Source organism: Hirundo rustica, chromosome 7 (genome assembly GCF_015227805.2).
Source record: "Hirundo rustica isolate bHirRus1 chromosome 7, bHirRus1.pri.v3, whole genome shotgun sequence".
Lineage (NCBI taxonomy): Eukaryota > Metazoa > Chordata > Aves > Passeriformes > Hirundinidae > Hirundo > Hirundo rustica.
The window spans coordinates 33,364,406-33,387,423 of record NC_053456.1 but is presented as its reverse complement, the minus strand read 5'-3'; the positions used below and the strand labels follow the sequence as shown (position 1 = coordinate 33,387,423).

The window sequence follows — 23,018 nt, the reverse complement described above, 5'->3', positions numbered from 1 at the left end:
GAAAAGCCATTCACCAGCTTTTCTAGGAACTCAGTAACTCCCCCATCCCCAGCACCTCTTTCTGTACTTGTTAAGGACCATATTCTGCTCCCCACACACATATGAACTACTTTTTCCCTCTAACACTCCCACTGCTGTCCTGCAAATCTGATGCTGCAGCAGAGTTTGGCTCTCATGAAGTCAGCACAACGGTGAGGGACCTGCAGCAGTGCTAAATTACAGAAGTTTGCTGGGCTGCAGACATGGGTGTGAAGGCCAAAATCTAGACCATAAGCAAGGACTGGTCTGGAGAAGAAGTTCTATGAAACTGCAAATTCAAACATGCAAGACATCAAACATCTGGTCTAGGAAGTGTAGGTGAGTTGGTTGGACTCCCTGCCTGGATGCAGAGATATGTGGTGGCGTGGTCACCTCCTGGTGCTCACTCTCAGAATTATGTAATAGTCAAAAATCACAGTAATTCAGAAGTTAGGCTTTAAGGTAATTTTTAGGCCTAGTTTAGACCCTTCATAATACAATCATGCAACAACTGCTCCTCTAGCACTGTAGCAACTATCTTGTTCCACTTGTTATTTTAAAAGAAAAAAGTTTCAAAGAAGTATCCCGCAACATGCAGAACTGTGTACTTTCAAGTACTTGTCATGAAATCGATATTGAATGCTCAGGAAAAATATTCAGGTCATTCTCATGTTTGATAACAGAAATCCATCTTCCAACAGCCAGCAAACAGAAAAGGACATCTGGAAGTTTTGTTTACTAGAAGCCAAATTAAAGTTCAAGATGTGTAAGACACTGTCTCTCCCTTTATTCACCAGTAGCATTTAATATCAGAAACCAACACTGTTCACACTACATGAAGACATGCTCATATAAAATATGGGGCTGAACATAGTGTCTCTCTCCATTGAAGAGTCCTTAAAACAATTTTACACCCTGCTCATCAAGAGGCAAGTCAGGGGCTCCCCCAGGCCCCCACAATGCTTGTGTCTGCTAGACTCCCCCTCACCTGGGGAGGTAAGTTGCCTCCTGTACCCTACACAGCTTCAGAGTACGGCAAAGTATGAAAACTGCAAGAAAGAGATGGTCATGACAGAACCCTGAAGTTTTTTTACCAACTCTTTATGATGCCCTAAGTTTTAACTTTCATATTTTCCAGATTTTGTACTGCATTAGGATGTAATTCTGAATTTATATAAAATGTCAGCAAGTTCTCCTCACAGTGTAGTTAGACAAAACAATCCTTTTCCAGCCTGAGAACCAAGGACACCGTTGCAGCTTCAGGCCCAAAAAGTGCAAACAACGAATTGAGGAGAGCAAACTGGGAGCATGGGACCTCATAACCTGAAGCTCTAATTGGCCAATTAACCCCAACACGTAAATGGACCAAAACTTATAAAAGTGTGAAAAATTGTGACCCACTGTCCATCTTGGGTGTAGCCCTAGCCAGGCTCTTGTACTGCCCAAGGTGCATCCTTTGAAGGCGTTTTTAATAAATACCTACTTTATTCCTTTAACACTGTCTAGCCTCTGTTCTAGGTGGCCTCTCAAGGCATCATTTATGGGCAGACCACAGTGTACTAACTTCATCACATCAAAGTCCTATGAATTCAAGCTAGCACATAAGGCACAGCCAGTCATTGTCAGCCCTATTCTCCTTGTCAAGGACAACACCAGAATGAATCACCTCTGCAACCACATCTCCAGGGAGCTCTGGCACTGCCCCTGCCCTATGGCATGGCTCATTTACCTGGCTCTGAGCATTGACCTTTTGGCCAGTTTTATTTCCTAGCTGCTGCTTTCCCTGCAGCTCACACCATCCCCAATCTAACCTCATCATGGTAAAAAGTCACAGCCTGTCCTCTGCACTCAGGCAACATTTTCACCTGCACCGCTTCATTTGGCCTAACTTTCCTAGATTTTGTTATTCTGCCTGAATAAGATATTTCTACATCTCTACATGACTTTTATTTCCATGTTCTTATTTCTATGAAATATCTTTTCCACTCCATCTCCTTCAGCACCTAGGAAGCCTACAAAGACCTCAGCAGCTATCCTTATAGATCAAAACGTCCCTGCTATTTACCGACTTGTTTCAAAGCAGAACACTCCAAGGATCTCTGCTTCGCCCTGAGGAGCAGAAGAAAGGTCATTATCTTCTGCAGTTTTCCTGCTGATAATCCAAGCAGTCCTTCCTTTTCAATTTGCGATCAGCGCTCAGAAACTCTGTGGCTTAAAAGCATGACCTAGCACAATGACATTACACGAGACCAAGACGAGACACACAACCACAGGGGCTCTGTGGAAAGACGCAGTGCCGTATAAAATGCGTATAAATGTGCGTCTCAAACACAAGATGTGTATGTGGGCAGGAGCAGAGACCATTTCCCAACAACTCAGCAATGCACCCTGGTCCACTGCTCACTGGTGGAGAAGAGGATCTGCAGCAATAATCGTTAATCAAGGGGAAATCAGAAGACATCTCCAGAGGAGGGCAAGATTTAAACAGGAGGATTAAAGACAGCTTTAAGTCAAGGTGAGAATGTGACAGCTCCCATGCAAAGAGTCAACTGGCATATATATTGAGATACACCGAATACACACAAACCTTCAAAACTAAGTAGCATTGCAGAGACAATCAATCAGAGCTAAAGAAAATAGCCCTTCTAGAAATGCAAGCACTGACATTTTACCGGCTGTTTCTCAGGATTTCACAGCTAAAATATTTTGTTCAATCTGCCTGGAAAACAGACCCAGAGCAATGCGACCAGACCAGGTCCCAAACACTTTTATTAACACAGCATCATTTTTGCTTATGCCCCGCACCAGAGTGTCTATTTCCAGACTCATAGGGTAGAAAACAGCCTTCTGAGATCTGCTGCCCTTGTGAAAGTTGGTATGAAAAACACTCTGTGGGCTTACGTCCCCCCCTTCATTATGTCTGCACCTGCAAACACAAATCTCAGACTTTCACCACATTTCTCTATGCCCTTCTGGTTCCATACATGCTGTTACTGAACTTACACCTAAATTCCAACTTCCAGCTGCTGTATATAGATAATCAGGGAGTAAATCCTGCTGCCTGATGAAGGCAGACACAGTCTAATAGGGGCAGGGCAGGGTCTACTCTGCCCTGACTGAGAAGGCGGCACTGACTGCCCCTTAACCTCACAGAGAGGGTTCCCCCTGCACTGACCAGGCTGCAGGGTTGGATCATGTTGCCCACTGATAGAAGGCTCTGCAAAATGCCAGCCCCTGCAACAGCTACAAAGGGCTCTGTGCGACAAGGAAACCACAGGATTTGTGGACAGGCCAGCAATATTTCCAGACCTGTAAAGTTTATCTTAGGCTTTCCTGCTCAGAGACTCTAAACTGACGTTTAATACAGAAAAATACCCTACTGCTTTTTTTAAATCTTCTGGTCCAAGTCTCAGTCATTTCACTTAATCTAAATGTCTTTCTCTTTTTTTTTTTTTTTTAACTCCTTTGCAAGAGCAAGTTTCATCCACAAAGTCATGCACTTTAAAAATGCCCTGAAACCACAAATCACAGTCGCTGTGCCCACATACACGATTCATAACCACAATAAAGTTATTTGAGGCTTGCCTACTCTCTTCTGCATTGACACTAATTCTAAAGATGAGGTGCAGATTGCTTCTCCTGCAAATATACTCTGTAACCTTGAGCAGACCTGGGTAACCTTCAGCCTGAGCTTCATTCCTTAGCTGCCTAAAAAGACTGCATTATCTACATCAGTAGGCAGCATCTATGCTCCATCCTATGAATACTGCCCCCAACGAGGAGGGTTTGCATCTTCAAAACTCATCTTCTCAATGAGAAATACAGGAAATGGTTCCAAACACAAGAGCAGCCCCCTTGTGCCAGCCAGGTCTTTCCACAGCCATGATATCTCATGGAGGAAGGGTGAGTGAAGTCAGCATAAAGGAAACCAACATCCTGCTCGTGACTTCTAGCTAAAAAATACCAGACTTTGACCCTACTTCAAAAGAAATTACCTACCACACTGCTTATCCAGGCAACCTGCAGGGTCTAAACGGCACATTCTCCATGAAACCCACAGGTCTCCTCCAACTCAGAACCCTCTCCACCTATGGCTCAGCTGAATACCAACCTTCTTGCCTCAGCAAACAGGCTGCAAGACCCACCCATCTTTACACCTGCTGCCTTCACTGCAACCACATGATACAGAACAGCTTAACTCTGGGGGTGCTGTCCCCCCACCAGCAGGGTCTGGGCATCTCCTGTTTCTCTTTTGACTGCTCTCTGGCCTTTCCAGCCAGCAGTAACACAAGCACTCAGGCAGTTTGAGTTCATCCACCAAACCTGAGCATGGAACTGGGTAGGATGACTGGCAAGCTACTTCTGTTTGCACATTTGGTTTTATCATCTTCCTGAATGGAAGGTTTTGCATCTGTACAATAGCCAAGAAAACCAAGAGCTGCTTCAGCTGACATGCAGCAAAACACACTTTTGTAACCTCTTTTCCTTCAAATGACTGCAGTTGCCCCAAAGAACACAGTGAAAGCAATATTTTCCCACAGGCATGAATAGCTTACAGCATTTCCCTGAACCAAGTTATTCTATTCTTAGGTAATGATTAGCAATGCTGTAGGACCAGATTAAACACTTCAAACTCAGCCCTAGATTTTGTTCTGAAATACATGTAAGGTGCTCTCCCCGGTACTGCACCTATGAAAACAGAATCAGTTTTGTCTATTTACTGGGACACCAGAAAACCATTTTAAACAAAGAGAGGGAAATGCCCACAATGAGCAGAAACAAAAAAGCCAAGTTCTTGCACTACAGTACTTTTGTGATACTTGCTCCTTCCTACCTCACATGGTAACAGATGAGCACTGAAAGCAATTTCTCATCTTGTTCTGTCAGCACATGGACACCTAACAAATTGCAAGGTATAGGAGACACACAGAAGGCTTTTTTCTGTTTCTTCTGGTTGTATTACTATACGACATAGTTACGACACTCACGCCATTTCCCACTCTGCCCCCGAAGAAATTAAAGGCAAATAATGTAAAAAACACAAAAGATACTGTAGAAAACACACTTGCTACATCTGTGTAAATATACTATGTCTTTCAGGTGTCTGGCTGGCACAGAATCTGGTGATATTCTTTCCAGAATGGTTTGATTTAAGTTAATTAGTTTTCTTAAATTATTTATTTGCATAAGCCCCTGAGACACCTGACAACATACAAAAAGCAGCCACATCACCAGGTGCCACACTGGTCTCAGGTCTCAGTGCTAATTATCAGAAGCAGAGACGCTGGTCCCAAGGAATACTTAATTGCCTGCTCACGGCCCCCAACCATTCTCCCAGTTCCAGCACCACCTTCTCTGCTGGGCATGAAAGACACTTTTTCTTCATTCCCAGAAAGAACCTGCCATGGAATGGAACCCTGAGCCTTCTGCTGCCCATGCAGCACACAACTGTGCTGCCTGGGAGGAAACATGCCAGACCCTGTTGGCACAGTTTCTAATGGAATCAGGAAGGCCAAACTTAACACAGGGGATAGGTTAATGCCATGGAAAGCAAGCAGGAATCATGGAGTCATGCTGATGTGTGATGTCTTCCCAAACCTTAGCACTGAGCCAAAGATGAGGTTCCTCAAAGATGAGTCCTTATACCACTACCATATCTGGCTGCTTTAAACTTAGTCAGTATTACACTTCCAAACAATTTGACCAACCTGACCAAAAAGAAAGCAAACTCTCCATCATATGCTCACTATTACTGCCGACGTTCAAGACCAGTTGTAAATTAAAAAGGCATAAAGGCCTACCTGTTGCTATGCTACAGATGTTGTTCGATATTTTCATGGGGTATTTCTGAGAGCCTGGTTTTGCTGTCTGTAACTGCATGTGGGTGCAAGTCTTTTGAAATCAATGGACCTAAGCAATTTCAGAAATAAATAAGCATCTGGCCCTGTTGCTTCAAGCCTTCCAGCACAAATACAACATGCACAATTGCATTCTGACATGAAGAGCTTAAGTACAGCAATCCTTATCTTCTACTATGCTTATTATGAAAATGCATAGCTGTCAATACAAAACACTGGCAGAATCAGTCAGAATTGTAATTAAAAGTCCAAGCTTTCTAGCTCAGCTCCCACAGCCCACATATGAAATCTGCCTTTGAATTTGCCTGAAAAAAGCATCAGCTTTTCATCCCAAGCAATAGTTTCCTATTTGATGGGTTGGAGTCCACATTTTCTCCTTCTGAGCACATTATCAAGTGTCTCAGAGGCATGCACCCCTGCTCTAATTAGAAACAAAATACAATTTTATACACATATCGGCCCATACTGTTATTGTTTGCACTATGAAGCTATTGCTCAGTTGTTAGATCAGGATAAGCTGCTAATTAAGACGTACAGCAGGAAAAGCCACTTTGGTGGAAGAAACAACAAAGCACTGCATGAGGCTCAGGAGAATGAAATCTGATCCCAGCTGGGTCACAGACTTGCCTACTTATTGCCTGCAGATAACATTAATATCTTAACATTCCTCATTTCCTCAGATGCAAACTGGAAACACTAATGGAGTCTCCGAATGGAGACACCGTACTTCAGGACTGGATCTCCAAGAACGCTCTTTCTTCACTGCCCCAACTCTGGAACAAAATACCTGCACAAAAGACTAACACGGCATTTTTCTGGCTGCTAAACCTAGCCTCCTCTTCACAAGGTGAGCAAAGACACAGAGCCATACACTGCACACCACTGGAGAACAGGGGCTTCCCTCTACCCATAGTCTTGGATGAGTTCAAACTCATTTGTGACTCCTGCATGTTTACATTCACCTCCCATCCTACCTCCATAGAAAGAATTTTGCATGCAGACACTACTTCCTGACTGGTGTTTTTCCAAACCAGGTCCAAAAGCCTTTCCCAAATGTAAATATTCAACCACACATATCTTTACCACACACCTGGCTCCTAACTCCATTACACACATTTCCATAATCTTTTCTATAGAAAGCTCACTATTTAGTTCAGCAGGCACCTCAAAGAAAAAATAGTTAACAGCAGCTTATAAAACTCTGGCTTTCAAATGCAGCACCATTGTGATGCATTGAATTTCCCCTGTCTCTGAGATTCTGATTCAAATATTTAGGAAGAACGGTCTGAGTGAGACAGCTCTATCAAAAGCACATGAACCATTTGAGTTCTTGCCTACAGTTCCATACCACAACTAAATATTTCCTAGGAATGCACTTAAAAACTAAGGATTGATGCTTTCACGCTTTTAGCCATACCATTCCCATTGACTTGTATTCAGAAGATGGGTCTTTGGAAGCTCAGCTCAAAGCAACCACAACAATGAAGTGTGAGAAAAGTGCATTTGTATCAATGTCTGGCAATGTAAAGCTCCACACTTTACAGCATTTGGATTACAAACCTATGTGACAGAGAAACACAGCAAAGCATAAGGAGCCCCATGTGCCAGCAGTGGGTAAATATGGACAACAGAGACACAGATGTCTAAAGGAATATTTTTCTCTTTTTTGATGAGAATCAAAACATAATTGGGTCCCCTAGAAGAGTAGAGTTGACTTGATTTTATCAGGATTTGAGACACTAGTCTTAACAGCCTAGGAATTATAAACTTGACGAAGTTATTTCAGCTACACAAAAATATCCAGATATGTAACACAGGATGTATGACTTGTGTATTCTTAAAAGTGTTACGTGTTTCATTCATAGAACAAAATAACCAAATAATATATTATATTATTTATAAATATTTTAACATATAGATACACACACTGTATTATAATAGTAAAAAGGAAAATCAGTTCCAAGCAAAACCGGTTGGGTTTTCACATGTAAGTTTTAAAGTCAGTAACTTCTGTCTTGATACATTGCTCAGATAAATGAAGTGAATTCTACAGTCCAGCTTTCAAAGCCTGAAAATCAAGAATTTGGTGAATGGCTTTCCATTAATACCATATGCTTCCAAGGTGAGAAGCAACACAAAAGGAAAAACTGTATTATCTTTATAGATGATGAGGCATGTTTAGGCCTGCAGCATTTAAGAAGTGAAGAAAAATAACTGATTCTTCCTATGACTGTAATCTCTTTTTCCTCAGGATGTCAACCCTTTTCTCTTACAGACCCAGCCACCAGAAAGTCTGACATTGCCTTTAGGAAGGGCTGCAGTGAGACATACAGATAGCCCTATCAGACTGAGTAGCTTTAACCCTGCTTCTGTTATTACTGGTACCCATAGGAACAAAAGAAAAAAAAAAAAATAAGTGACTTTATGGAAGAAAGATTTTTGACATACCAGTTGTTAAGTGGTAATGTGTCCAGAAATCTGTGAAGACATTAGAAATAGAGATAAAAATCTATGAACAGGTTATGAGTTGGGGTTCTAAGCAACAGAAGAGCTTCTGCCTCTGAGTGCTGCACACACTGAAATGTTCTCCCCTCGCTAATTATAAGACACTGAAGATGTAAAGGCATTACAGCCACTATTTTTGAAGGCTATAAGTGAAGCAAATCTTGTAGATAAAGACAGTATCTCCTACACCTGGGGGACAGGGAGAAAAAACACACACTGAAAAACCTTTCAGGAATAACAACTTTTATCCAGGTCTTCACCATTCACCTGCAAACTTATCTATTTTTCCTGCTGTATCAAATAACCTCATAAAATATGTTTTCTAGCTCCAAAGAGACTTGTCCTGCTTAATTTAAGCCTTTCAGGTTAGAATTAAAGGGCGTAATATTTCTCCAAGACTGTCTCAGAAGATGTCACTACTGCACATCACAAACAAGGTCTGGCTCCTACTCCTATTGAAGTCAAAAGTAAAACTCCTACTTTGTGATCTGAGAAGGATCCAATCAAAACTGTTTATCCGGTTGCCTTCAAGCCTCCTGGTATGATATGCAGGAGGTAGTAAGGAATGTGGTAATGTAGTTTTGTCCCACTGAATAAAATATGGTTAAAAAGTATTGTAAGGGCCTACGAGGTAGTATAGCAACTTATTCCACATAAATGAATGGCATCTCAGAGTGTCTGAAGCCTAAGCACTAAGTAGAAGCAGATGCTTGCAGTTCTACAATATGCTGTTTCCTTTTAAAAAAGAAGTTGTGCACCACCTGTTCCTTCCATTTTTCTTGGGGCTTTTTTCTTTTCTGAAGACACTGCTGGCAGTGGAATTAGCCAGTAAAAAACAACCCACAAACATTTACTTGGTTAACTAACTAGCACTCAGAAGCTGCTGGCATCAAAAAGAACAGCTTCCTCAGATACTTCCTAAATAAACATTTTGATAGCCTCTGGTTTTCACATCAGGTGTTTGGTGGAATGGTAACCCAGACATTTGTTATTACTCAGAAAACTGCATCTTCATACATCATACATAATCTCAGAGAATGAAAAGTGGCCCTTAAAAGAACACCTATTTCTGTACATTCACAATCTCAGGCTTCAGATTATTTGAGCAAGTGGAGTTTGGACATGTAACCCAAATGCCCAGATGCACCTGAAAGAGATCTAAACCAACAACCCAGTTCTGCTGCTGTGCAGTAACAACATACTTGCAATGACTTCGGTAGTGCCACCACGACAATGAGAAATTTTTGCAGCAGGCCTCTTGTTAGAGAGCAGAAATGAGCCCAGACACAGACTTCTTGTTTATCACAGCATGAAAAGGGCCCTGGTTTATTCCTCTTTACAGCTCAGCCATCCTGACTCCAACCATTCACTGACCCTGGCTGCAGCAAGCTCCTACTGTAGGTTTCCCTGGCAGCCTCTGACTGCTGGTTATTTCCCACCAGACTCTGACTGCAGGCTTTTACCCAGCTAGTCTGTGACTGCAGGTTTCAACAACAGGCTCTGACTGCACACCCAGACTGACCTCACAGCAGGAATTCTCTCCTCAGGGTCCTTCTTCTTCATGTTCCTCCCCTCACCAGCTAACCTTTTATCACACTTACCTTTATTGGATACAGCTGTGACTCATCAGGGTGAGGCTGTATTAGGCGATTAACACAGCTGTTACTTATCAGGGGCAAAGTCACCTGTGTTCCCTTCTCCTACAAGAAATCTGGTCTGTTAGACTTCATACTACAAGCACACCTGATTCAGAGTCATGGGTGCCAACTGGTTTGTCTGCAAAAATTCTACAGCCACCACCTTCATTCAGCATCTTCCACCTTTTTCCTCCCTGATACAGGACTTAGGGCTCCCCTGGTCCCCATCATACCCACAAGCTTCTGGGGGAGAAGACAACACACCAACATCTTTCCTGCTTTTCCACCTATGAGCATAGGGATCATCACACAGTTCTGCAAGGCCACAAGGCAGGGCTGGTTGATGTCACAGTTTGATGGCCTCCATCCTGAACTGCTAGATGCAGCCCAGATCACGTGTTTTTCTAACTCAGCAGCACAGTGGATGGATCACAGCTCTCCCACTGTCCTGGTCTAACAGGACTGCCCACTGAGAGTGCAAGACAGCACACTACACATCCCAGCAAAGCGCTGCAGGTGGAAAATGCCAGAGGAGAACTGGTGGAGGAACTCTCTCTCCCTCTGCTCCACGCCCCACTGCAGGGCTCCTTCTTACAAGAGAAGAACTTGGAACAACAAGACGTGGAGCACTTCCAATCAATTGGAAAGCTGGTAGGTCTTTTTGGGGCAAGCTCAAGTTACTTATGACTTCAACATAGTCAAGGCTTAGTCTAAATAGCTTCTGTCTCACATGATTCTCTCTCAAAGAGAGTCTCTCCAAAGGATGTTGGATGTAATGTCAATGCCTTCAACAGGTAGGTCTGGCTTTCTCTTTTCTTTTTCTTTAATTTTAGCACAAGGAGAATATCATATAGAAAACCTGTCACAGGGAAAGAAGTAGGGCCCAAGGATAACATCCTGCTGTTTGACCATGTGGACTATTCTCACTCCCCTGTACCACAAGTGGCATTGCTTTCCTCAGGAACCTCCTCTGTGGGAGCAATTTGAACTGCTGAATCCCTTTACACTTTCTGTTCCTAGCAGTAGAGTAGGAGAGAATGGTAATGGCGTGTACACATGAGCAGCTCTGCAAAACAACTTGAGGTGCATAACCTTCCACTGGGAACTAGAGAACCAGCATATCCTTGTAGAATGAAACTTAGATTTCTCCAAGAGATCAGGTGCCTTATTACAATTTTTTATTTGCAAGGCTACTGCAGATCACTTGTACAAGAAAAACAGCCCAGAAGAGCAGCAATTTAGAGACAGAAGTACAGAAGACTCCACAGTGTAAATGATGATGCCATTTCTTGTATCTTTTAAAGACAACATAAAGGCAAATGTTCAGCTAGCTCTGTCTGCTTATAGGGCTTCTAAGAACACCACCCCACTCCTTTCTTTCTACATATTCTATACTCTTCTTCTAGATTCAATGGAAAGAGAGAGGTTCTTCAGAAAATGGCTCAATCACACATGACTGTCCCAGCTTCCTGAGATGCTCATCTACAGTCTCTGCTCCCAGCAAGAGGTGAGCAGGGTAAGCACACATCTTACAAGCAGTAATGACATACAAGGGCCTAATGTTAGGCTAGGCAATGCAGGTCTTCAGGCTCTTGATAAAATTCTCTTCTGTTTTTTGTTCATACAACAGAGAAATTGACCATGAATAAGTACAAGCTTTGGTACCATTACATGCACTTATAGTGTTCCTGCAAAATATACTGATAAAAAAAAAAAAAAACCAACCACCTTTTTGCTGCCTTTTTTTTTTTTCCCCCCCAGGTTCTCAGTAAAACACAAAAGTTCTGCTTACATTTAATGTTTTCTTCTGAGGACTGGGGGTTTATTACTCTTCAAGCATGAAAAATTAGGTAATATTTATGTTCAATACATGCCTGAGCTTGCAGAGACAAGCCTGAGACAAACAGTCTTGCCTTCATTCCTTTGTGCAAGATAAACTGCTGTCTGATGAGCAAATAAAGTGCTTTGGGGCAGTTCAGAAAGCGATGCAACAGAGTGAGACCAATAAACAGGTGAAGAGCTTCTCTGTGCCATTATATGGGTTGTGTACAAGCCTAAGAGAGGGTTATAAGGAAGATTATCAAGACAAAAAAGAGAAATGAGCATCACCTGCATGTGCCTTAGATTCACATGGAGAAGACAGAAAGAGAAGAACAAAACTTAATAAAATTGAAAAAGTTTGATGTGTTTAAACAGCCTTGGTGCAGGACCATTCCTTAATCTGTACTGTGTGTTCAGCTTAATAAAATGAGATTTAGACCACTGATTATTTAATTACAGGAAGGTCTTTTGCTCCCCATTTATGCAAGAACACAGCTTCTATTGATTAACTGAGCAGCTGAAATGCAGCTGAAAGTACCAATATTCTAGGCACTAGAATTGCATTACTACTGAATTCTGTGAGCAGATAGGAGCTTACCTACCCCTTTCAGCTGAACTTCACCAGCCTGCTCTGAATTTCCTGGTTATATGCATCAACTGTGCTAAGTCTTTGGTAAGAACAGATATTACATTCAAACCCTGCCACAAAGACTACTGAAACACAGACCAGAACCAGTGAAGTGAAATGCAGAATGAACTCTCCTCAACTTCCCTGCTGCTCTTTGCAAAGAGCACCCACCAAACAGCTTTGTCTCACTTTTAGCTCACATCCTCAATCGCTCCTTCCTATTAAAGTTTTTTGGATTTGGCCCTACGACAGCTTTGAAAGACCTATCTCTTTGTGACCATTTAACTTTTTGCCTAACGATGCAAGTTCAATGACATGCAGAGGCTGACAAGGAGCAGATAAAAGAAACCTCATGTACTCACTGAAATCAAAGCTAGACCTCACTGGATAAGGATTAATACCATGAGCAGGGCCCCTGGCAGTTTCCACTCAAGAACAATGACAACAGGAGCCTTGCTGATAAATTCTTACATCTCGCCTGATTCTCTCACTGCAAGAGAGGAGGCTTGCATGACTGTGGCAATATTTTAAAACATCTTGAGGAGTACAACTGGAACATCTGCGCTGCAGCCCGTCACAGCTATTTTAATGCAGTATCTCAGAGCTGGTGACAAGAAGCACTCCAAAATACCCAGCAGAGAGATTGTTGCACTGAAATATCACCGCTCACTCTCTGGCTGTGGACACATGCTCCAGAAAGACTCATGCCTCCACACAAAGGAAAAAACTATGACCTGCAATGTTGTGACCAGAAACCACCCCCAGCACACAGATACTAGCTGACCCGTCTCTGTTTTTACTCCATACTCCACCCTGTAAAGAAGACAGACAAGAACACCTACAGAAAAGGAAAAAAACGAACCTGAGAACAAAATCCAACTTCATCATGACTGTGCAGTGTCACCAGATAAACCTGGTGCTTGAAAACTTAACTTTTCTTGGAAGAGGAATGACTGATTAATTCTTCTTCCAATAACCAATGGATAAGGTGAAAATGTTATTTACCAGCTCTCTTTGTGCTGTTTTTCATTTGAGTTGTTCTAATAAATAAAAGCTGTCTTCACTCATTACTCGAACTCCCCTCTGAACAGATAATACCAGGGGTGCAAGTGAGAAATCCTGGGATCAGCAGCTCTTTGTGTCTGGGCTATGTTGCAAATCTGCACGTCCCATAAACAGCCTCAATAAAACATTTCAACAAAACAGAGCGACAAATGTTCAGACAAGGTGAGCATGTGGTGACTAACACATAAGCAATCAGCACATTTTGCAAGGAACTTTTTTTACTAACTGTGAACTCTAAATTTGAAGTGTGAAAAGAAAAAAATGCCATGTCACAGATTCAACTTGCAGCGCTTCTGCTCAGCAGCAGCAGCTTTTGGATAGCTCAACTCACAACGACAAGAGGACATTTCCTACAGAAAAGATGTCTGCACAAAAAAATTGGCAAAAACCCCAATGTGTTTCTACTTTCACTTGTTTCCACCTCTGTGCCAAAAACACCTTCACTGTACAGCACAAAAAAAGTATGTATTTTCTTTGTTTAAAACACCATTACAATACATAACTCATGTACATGCAGGCACAGGAGGAGTCCTGTAAAACTATTTGGGTTTGTTTGAACAAGCCCCAGAGATTCATTTGGCAATTCATCCCAGTAAAGTCAGGATGAGCCCTGGAATGATTGAGATGAGACCAACAAAAACAGAAGACCCACCTTGTGGTGGTGTTGTCACCTTGTCAGTCACAGGATATTTTATTTCAGGTTTCCACAATCTGAAACAAAACAAAAGCTCTCAGTTAGTGGCAGCTGTTAAAAGGAAAAGCTTTAATTTTATTATATTACTTAAAGACTCATGAATTGCAACATGTTAATAACAAAATGCCTTCCTTCTCTGCTTTTAGTAACATGTGCAAGGTTACACCAAATGCTCTTTTTTGGTGACTAGAACATCTCTTGCCATTATAGTTTACATCAGGCCATGTCTTACCAAAGAGCCCAGGCCTTCAGAACGCCTATTTTTGTATAAAGTGGATATCCATGGAAAAGCTGATTCCTCTGAAGCACAGGCTACACTATGGTGTCTGTTAGAATCAGAGTTTCATAGAAACAATTAAATGCCTTCCTTCTTTACAGAAAGAAGATGATCTGAAGGCAGAAGATGTTTCATGTATCTAGATTCACTGGGGACGATTTGCCAAAAATTAGAAAAGACAGCAACAGCCCTAAGTACAAGGAGTCAGCAAACAAACAATGTAGATAATACAAGTTAATTTGCCAAAAGCTTCCTTGTTGCCAGGAATCCCACAGTTACACTGCACAGTAACAAATGATGTGCTTACAAGCTGCAGACCAGACTGACAGGACCGATTAATTCAGTATCAGATAACATGGAATCATGTACCACAGAAAACCTGCAACAGCGAAGTGCTGTGGAGCAGTCACAGAGAAGAATTCTCTGCTGCTACAGCTGTTTTACTGCAGGACCCTGGGCATGTCCCTAACTACCTTGTGCTTGAGTTACTAACCATATCTTACAATGAGTATAATATCATCACGATGGCATAAACAAGGACTAATTACTGCTTTGCAAATCCTGGGAATGGCTACGTAAGGGAGAAGCACCTATAAACTGCAAATTGTTGGTATTTACCAATTGCATTGAATTGCTCAAGAAGGAAGAAGCATAGATTTCCCAGCCCAGCTTCAAGTCAAGACACAACAAATGGACCATTATTCAGTCTATCATCTTCAATCAGCATGAACCCTACATGCAGAATTAACTTCTGCCAAAATGTGGGTAACAAAACTCACAGCTGGACAAAGCTATTTAAGATACTCATTGCTTCACAGGGGAAAGACTGGGAGAAGATAAATGTTAGCAGGAATAAAAGCACCTTGTACTTTTAGTGAACTTTGCTATGCCTCCCTGTAGACATAAGCATATAGGGGTTGTCACTGAAAGCAATGGGAGTCTCATCTCTGACTTTACCAAAGCTAGAGAGGAAAACATTTACTTTCACAGAAAGGTACAGAAGGAGAGATTCAATGTCTTGCCAAAGTTAACAGGAAGCAGCAGCTAAATCATGAGCCGAAAGCAAGGACCCCACCCCTCCCTCCTTTTAAACATGGGGCAACTTTCAGAACGCAGAAAAGGCTTAAGTCTCTACAGCACACTGTTGTCATAACTGAGGATGAAGATGGAGGCGTAACCAGGAGAACAGAAGAAGGGAAGTCAAGCTCAACTACTTCTCCCTTCCTTTCCACACCAGCAAATGAAAAGTCAGTTCTTACAATATACCGGCGAGGCGTGGATCTTATTATCTTTGGTTAATTCCGTATGTCTAAGAAGAAAATCAGCTGTAAGCCAGTTAGACTTACTAAATGACATTTGTCTAAGGTACCGCTCCAGGTGCAGAGTCAGGCACCAAAGACTGAGCATTCTCTAGGAAGATGCTACTCGTCCAGACACTGTTGGTAATGGTCAGCAAAACACAATCATGTAACAACTCATATATAATATTCCCCTCTTCAGCAGCCTCCAATCTCTGAGGAGCTCTCAGTTCATATCCAAACCAAAGACAAGGAAGAATACAGGAACAAGCAGGATCCCTTTTCTCAAGTTTCTGATGAGCAAATGATGGACAAGCACACAACCCTGGCACCTCCAGAAAGCAGAATTTCCAGCATTTTTACAGCTTGGTCCACAATCATTTACTCTTTAGGGACTCCAGACTCATCCTACTATCTGGTCATAATAAAAGGGAAACAGACTTGTTGCTAAAATGGCCATAAAACACCAATCAGATGCCCATTTATACTCCTGCTACTGTTACACTCTGTTAACTCCACTTTAAAAACATCAAGATTTTCCAAATCACAGCCCTGACTCATGCAGCCTGTGGTGAACAGGGGACATATTCTGGAAAAGACTACTACTAAAATACCATGCCAACTGCTTGACTCAGAGAAAACAAGATTAGCACTGCAACATGTTGGCATTTTAACTTCTGAATACTTGCTGGATGATAAAATCAGGAGCTGTCTTTAAAGTCTACACTGAACAAAACTATCTACCCCTTCTCTGTAACTACAGTGGCATTTGCTAATGCTGTCAGCTTTTCTGTGAAGCTGGTGTTCCTGCAAGGAGTCACAATGACAGCTCTGGTTACCAAAGTCTTTCACTAACTGTCCTCCAGTAACATCTGACAGGAAAATAAAGTTGTCCATTATTTTCCGTCTTTCAATATACACCTGCCCCAAAAGCTGAGATTGTCCAAAAAATTCATTGGCGTAACTAGATACATCTTCCAACAACCTGGAGACGGTTCACTTCAGAATATGGAGCTAGTTTGGCTAAAAGGGAGAAACTGTTTGGAAATGAAGGTGGAAGACAGATTACGTAATGGTGATCACAAAATGATAACATCAACCATGCAAATATAAGGAAGAAACAAGTACAGGAGATTACGTCCAGTGAATCTCAAAGAAAAAAAAAAAAGACAGATTTTAAGCGACTCCACGCAGGTCAGTAAGGCTTCATAAGAGACCAAAAAAGTGCAAAAAAGTGCTAGAGGCGGAATAAAAATACAGATAAAAACTATTTTATGGTAAAACAAAGGTGGGACATCAACTGACTGCAGTGCTGCCCAAAAAAATATGTTTAAAGAAGGGATTAATGTAAGAAGGTCAACTTAAGCAGATGAAATCTTACCAAAAATTTTTTATCATTAAAAAAAAAAACCCCAACCAACAGACTGAAACCAACCACACACTAATAAATGACAATGTGAACTCACAGGAAATGAGGGAAGATCTGAAGCACTGCCTAAAAGCAAGCACAGAACCACCAACCACCATAAAAAGCAAAGAGAATGATAACCACACAGGGAACTGGAGACCTGTCAGCTTAACTCAAGACTCCCAAAACAAACTGTGAATTAGTTGTAAATACATGAAAGACAGATGGCCCACATCAGCAAATCTACTGTAAAGAACCAACCAAAACAAACTGGTCTGACCCAGCCTTCTGTTAGAATATAGAATATTTACTGGAAAACGACAGCACATATATCCTGTACTCATTGGGGGGGGGCAGTTGAATGTGTGCTCAGGGGGTTGGGGTTAGAGTTAGGGAGCCTGAGGCTCACTTTCTTGCAATACTTTGTGTGAGCAGACAGAAAAAAACACTGAGCTGAGAGAGTTTATGAGTATTTAATCACATTCAAATCATCTAAAATCAATGCCATGGAAGTCACTGATCCGAAGTGTTGCAGCAAAAAGGAAATGTTTCCACATAGAGCTTCATCCACCACCATCTTATTTGAGACCCAACAGGCTGAGCCCAGGCACACAACACTGCTCAGCCAGAGCTGGAGTACAAGCCCACATTCCTCTCTGCTGTGCTGGCTCTTAGGTGGAGGCAAGTCACACCCCACAGTAACAGCAAAGGGAACAATTGAATATTCAGCTGCCACTGCAGAGGTGGTTCCTAACAGGCTCTCCAGAGCTGTTATGTCAGAGCCATCAACCTCATACTGTTAACTGTTGTCTGACACACAGACATGCCTTAGCCCAGGAGATAATCCTACAAAGTACAAAGCCAGCAGTTGTTCAACATGTCTGAAAGACTTGCAAAGGCGATTTAGGGTAATCTAACTAAATTAGGAACCCTCTGAAGCTGTCAGTTGCCTTCACTGGACAGTCAAAAAGAACCAGGTAAACAGGATGGAGATATCTCAGGGAACCTGCTGGCATAACAAAGATCTGCATTGTATCTCTTGCAATTTCTTCCAGCCCTGTGCATTTACCGTTCTTTGCTCTGCTCACTGAAGATAATGGATGGTCCAAGATTTTGGTTGTTCACCCGCCTGCAGGCAATGAAGCTGAGCTGCAGGAGCTGTGGCTGCACTCTTGAAGGCCTTGGCCCTGAAAGCCCATTCAGCTTGGACTGGGATTCACATTTGAAGCCCACTGGTTCAGCAGCCTGCTCACCGCAGTCTGTGTGAAGGAAGAACAGAATAATCTTCCATTTCCTTAAAAAGTCAGAAATTTCACTGCTCACTTTAACTGACCTAAGACCATTCCTCATCTGCTATGGTACTTTTTGATAGCCCCTCTTACCACTTCTAGCGAAATGGAAAGTTTAATAAGTTCTAAAAACCCCAGAACATTTGAGATTGTTTACACATGAGAGATTCTGTGGCTTAGAACTGAAGAGGCAGTAGCATCACAGATCTCTAGGGCACCTTCCCTGAAGTGCAAAAAAAGGAGCAGATATGCATTCAACGCTTTTAATGGAAGCCGAGAGCCTAGTTTTCCAGGAGCACATAGCCTTTCAACTTTAAACTGCCAGTTTCAGGGACAGGAATTCACACAAAAAAGTACACCGGGCGCTATTGGTATTTCTGCAGTAAAAGAGCCTCAGAGCTTCTGTTTGGTTTTCTAGATGATCCTGTTATCCATTTCTTTTGATGTTTGAACACATTTTCAAGGGTGCAATTCAAAACACTGCAAGGGCACCAACAGTGCAAGAAAATATGTAACAAATAAAAAACCCCGACTTTCAAGAGAGATCAGTCTTATTACCATCGCTCCTATTCAAGTAATTCCTTTATCCTCGTGACAAGGTACTTCTGTTAGTATGTGCCTGCAAATCTTTAATTGCTCCCCATTCTCATTCACAGACAATGTCTTCCTCATAGCAGTTCTGATTTCCAGGAGTTAATTCAGTTTATCCAATTACAAGTAACATTAAACCATATCCCTTTTTTATCTGCTCTTAACATTTTTCAAATTATTGGAATCAACAGCGTTAAGAGTTAACATGGTCAGAAGCCTTCTGTGAGGAAAACAATTGCCTGAAACTTTTCAGATTTCATACTCAAAGGCCTGATTCCTAGCTAAGACAGATCAGTACAGCTCTAACAAAATTCCAGGAAATACCACCAGTTCACAGGAGTTAAGGATCCATCTTGGAGACTTGTGTCAGGAAACCACAAACTGAGTTCTTCTTTTCTCCGTAGTGATGAAAATACGCTTGAGAAGTAGCTTTGCTTTCTTTTGCTGAGAATTTACTTGTTCCTAAAAAAATCCTCAAGCATTTCTTCTGTTACTCTCACATGTGGTCCTGAGCCCACAAAGTCAATTGGAGCTTCACCACTGACCACCACTTTCCAACCACATCACCACACTTAGCCCTGCCAATCACAACTTTTCAAGAGGAAGTACTAAATGAACAGTCTCCCTTCCCCTTTACAGCCTCCTACTATTTTAATGTCCAAACACCTTCTAGCCTATAATCTTCACCTCCCCAGTTCTAGTACCATACAGCAAAGGATTAGTTATCCCAGTTACAGAAGGGTTAGTGAGGCAAAGAGAAATTGTGTATTGCAAGTTCCCCATAAAATCTTTGGAAGTATTTACAGACCTCAAATCAGATGACATCCAGTGCAGTCTCAGCTGATGCTAAGAGTTCTCACCAAACAGGCTCATGGCAGCTTTGAAAAGTCTAGGAGTGGCACTAGTTAAGGTTTAATAGTTAAAAAAGCCCTCTTTCAATACCACCATAGGCAGCTTCCTTTCAACAAACAGCAAATCAAAGAATAAAATACAAAGCTTCAATAACACAGAGAAGAGTGACACTTCTAAAAATCAAGCTCGATTTAAGGCATTCATATCAAAAATCTATAAGAGTTCTTCTGAAGTGTTTACGTGTCACATTCATGAAGGATTACTTTGGGGAAACTTATTTTAATTAGATAACAAATCAATTCAATTTGTGGTAACCTAGGCTTTTAATACCCAAATAGGTTGATGATACATGAACCTTGAAAAAAGTAAAAAGACTCTGCCATCCCAGGAAAGAAAGTTAAATTAACTTTTCTGAGCAGTTTAAACTCAGTTTCCTGATGCACAGTTTAGACAACTGTTTCATCCCCAGCCAGGTTCTGGGAACCAACCCCCTTCTTCATGCCCACATTACTCACAGAGGGCCAGAGCAGAGTGCTGACAACTCCACAGTGACCCCAAGCAGCTTCCACTGGATACCTACAGGTAAAGTTACTTGGACTTCAAATGATTTTTTCCACCTCTACAGCAGAAGGTGGAAAACATCCATTCATCCTCCCATCCATTCACTGCAGGGCTTGGAAATATGAATTCCTAAACGCAAGATAATATAAGAATGACTGATACAGAAAAGTCAGTATTTTCAGGGCAGTCTTGCACAGTTTGCAGAAAACAGAAAGAATTAAGATGTGCTCTGAAAATACAGGAGAAAAGCAAAAAGGCTGAGTGGCTGTTCCCAAATGGAGGAACATGCGCTTAATAAGGCAGGAGTTCTGCAGAAACGAGAAATAATGTGATCCCATAATTAAAGAATGCTTGGTAATATGTATGCAGAATGCTGCCAACAAAGACTGCACAGATATCCGTTTTTCCAGTGTTTCCTGAAATGAGCCATTTGACTCAGCAATGTTAAAAGGTCCCTTTAACAGCCTTTTTTTGGTCTGTGATACATCATCTGATGTGACTGAGGTCGAGTGCATTAAGAATCTCTGTAACATTTTGTGCTGCAACATGACAAAAGAGTTACTGTCTGAGCTGCAAGGGCTGACGAGCACTCAGTGTATTTCTACAGCCACACCAGAAACACATGTGGAAGTGTACAGAACTTAGAACTCATTTTAAAACTTTTTAAGTAAATAGAGTGTTTAAATTCTGCATAAAATATATAAATACAGAGTGCTTGGTGGCCTCCTAGACCATATACGAAAGAAAGTGGCATCACAGAAACAGCACATTAACAGTACCCACTCAAAAGGTTAATAGGGGAAGGCAAGAACTCCTAGTACCAGTGAGACCTCCATTACAAGTAACAATGGCAAATTCATTCAAATCTGGCTTAGAAACCCCATATTTTACAGATTTCTCAACTTTCCGTTAGCAGGCACAAGCATCACTAGTTCTAAATAATCCTTCCTTGGGAAGTGACATTACCTCTATTGTATTTGTATTTTGCTGAAGGAAGTATGCACTTTTTCTTTTATTAAAAGGGCTGACACTCAGTAACACAATTAATGAGTAGCTTTGAATGTTATCTTCTTTTGAAACCCTCTATTCAGGATTGGAACACTGTAATTATAGGCACTGAGCTTGTCTAGGTACATTTCAAAATGCTACATATATAATTCATCTTAAGCTTTTTTTTTCAAAATAGATGTTTTCAAAGATTCAAGGAGCTTTCAAAATGCGGAGTTTGATTTAATAGGGTCTGGTCACTCAAAGCAGATACTCAGAAAACTGCTCCAATAGCCCTAAGCTGGCCACTGTGGAAACTATTCTATGAGCAAAAAAGGGAAACTGGGCTCTGGCACACCAAGATGATGTAATTTTTGAAAATAATCCCTCCACCACTTAAATAGCCCTACTAACCTCAGTAGGTCTTATCACATAACCACTAGTAAAATCAAGATATACCAAGCACAGGGATGAAGGGATCCCATGCAACATTTCCATAACACTTTTTGCTTCTGGAATACTCTCTTTGACAGCCTATTTTTTTTTTCCCAAAAGATACAAGGAAAGCAGGCAAGTACAGCTGCAGCATTAAATAAATCAGAATACACTTGTCAAAATTCTAAACAACGTGTTGGTTTAAGACGGGGAAGGTGTCGGGCAGAGCGTGCCATGTTAACCTAACCACACAAGCAGAGGCCACGTGAAGTCATCATATTCAGGATCCATATGAACAAGAGCAGACTGTTTATAAGCTGCACAAGTTCTGGTCCTCAGTATTTGGGTGTGCATAGATGGATGGATGGAGGCTATTGCATGTATGTGTATATATATATATATATATATACACACACACACACACAGAGTAACTCTGTAAACTATTTTTTTTAAAGAAGATAAGAATGGAAATTGAGTGGAAATGGAAAGTTAATCAGGACACAAACATCTAAAGAGCAAATATATTAAAAATTAAACATGCTATTCAACTATAGTAGGTTCTACAATTGTTTTCTGAACATTGGCTCTGACAAGCACAAGACTGCCACTGAATGAGAATTACCACTTCCACTCTGAGATGAAACCAAGAGCACCACTGATTTTAGCCTTCTGCTGTGTCAATTGATACGGGAAAGGCATGGAGGCACAGATTTCTTTTTTTTTTTTTTTTTTTTTAAAAATCCTACAGCATAGTAACTGACACCGAGTCCCTCTGCAGTGGCTGACGTGCACACTACCTCAGGAAAAAGCCTTGTGCTGGCTGCCAATGACTAAATCAAGCTAATCAGCAATGTGCCGATGCATGCTGATGTTGACACTTCAAGGATCACAAAATATTCAGTTCTACTCATTAATCCTTTAATGCTGGTTCCCATCAATCAAAGAGCCCACTCTAATTACAGGTTTCAAAAAGCGCCAGTAAGATCATTAACAGAGCAATGCAGAGGACAGCACAACCAGAAATGGACTTCGGATGCCAAATCCTTTCTATGCAAAGCCTAGTGTCTGCAATTTCCTCAGAAGCATCAATGTCA

General features: G+C 41.5%; 1 protein-coding gene across 39 annotated transcripts in view; it reads right to left on the bottom strand.

The window, feature by feature from the left end:
* Positions 1-23,018, bottom strand: part of MAP2 (microtubule associated protein 2) — a 245,669-nt gene that overhangs the window by 170,893 nt on the left and 51,758 nt on the right. For 36 of the 39 annotated variants that reach the window (XM_040069916.2, XM_040069957.2, XM_040069958.2 and 33 more), the window contains one exon: positions 14,185-14,243. The gene's annotated coding sequence lies outside the window, so the exon portion shown is untranslated. Of the gene's footprint in view, positions 1-9,903; positions 9,950-14,184; positions 14,244-23,018 lie in introns of those variants that run through there. The other 3 variants (XM_058421362.1, XM_058421360.1, XM_058421359.1) reach the window with 3 other exon arrangements.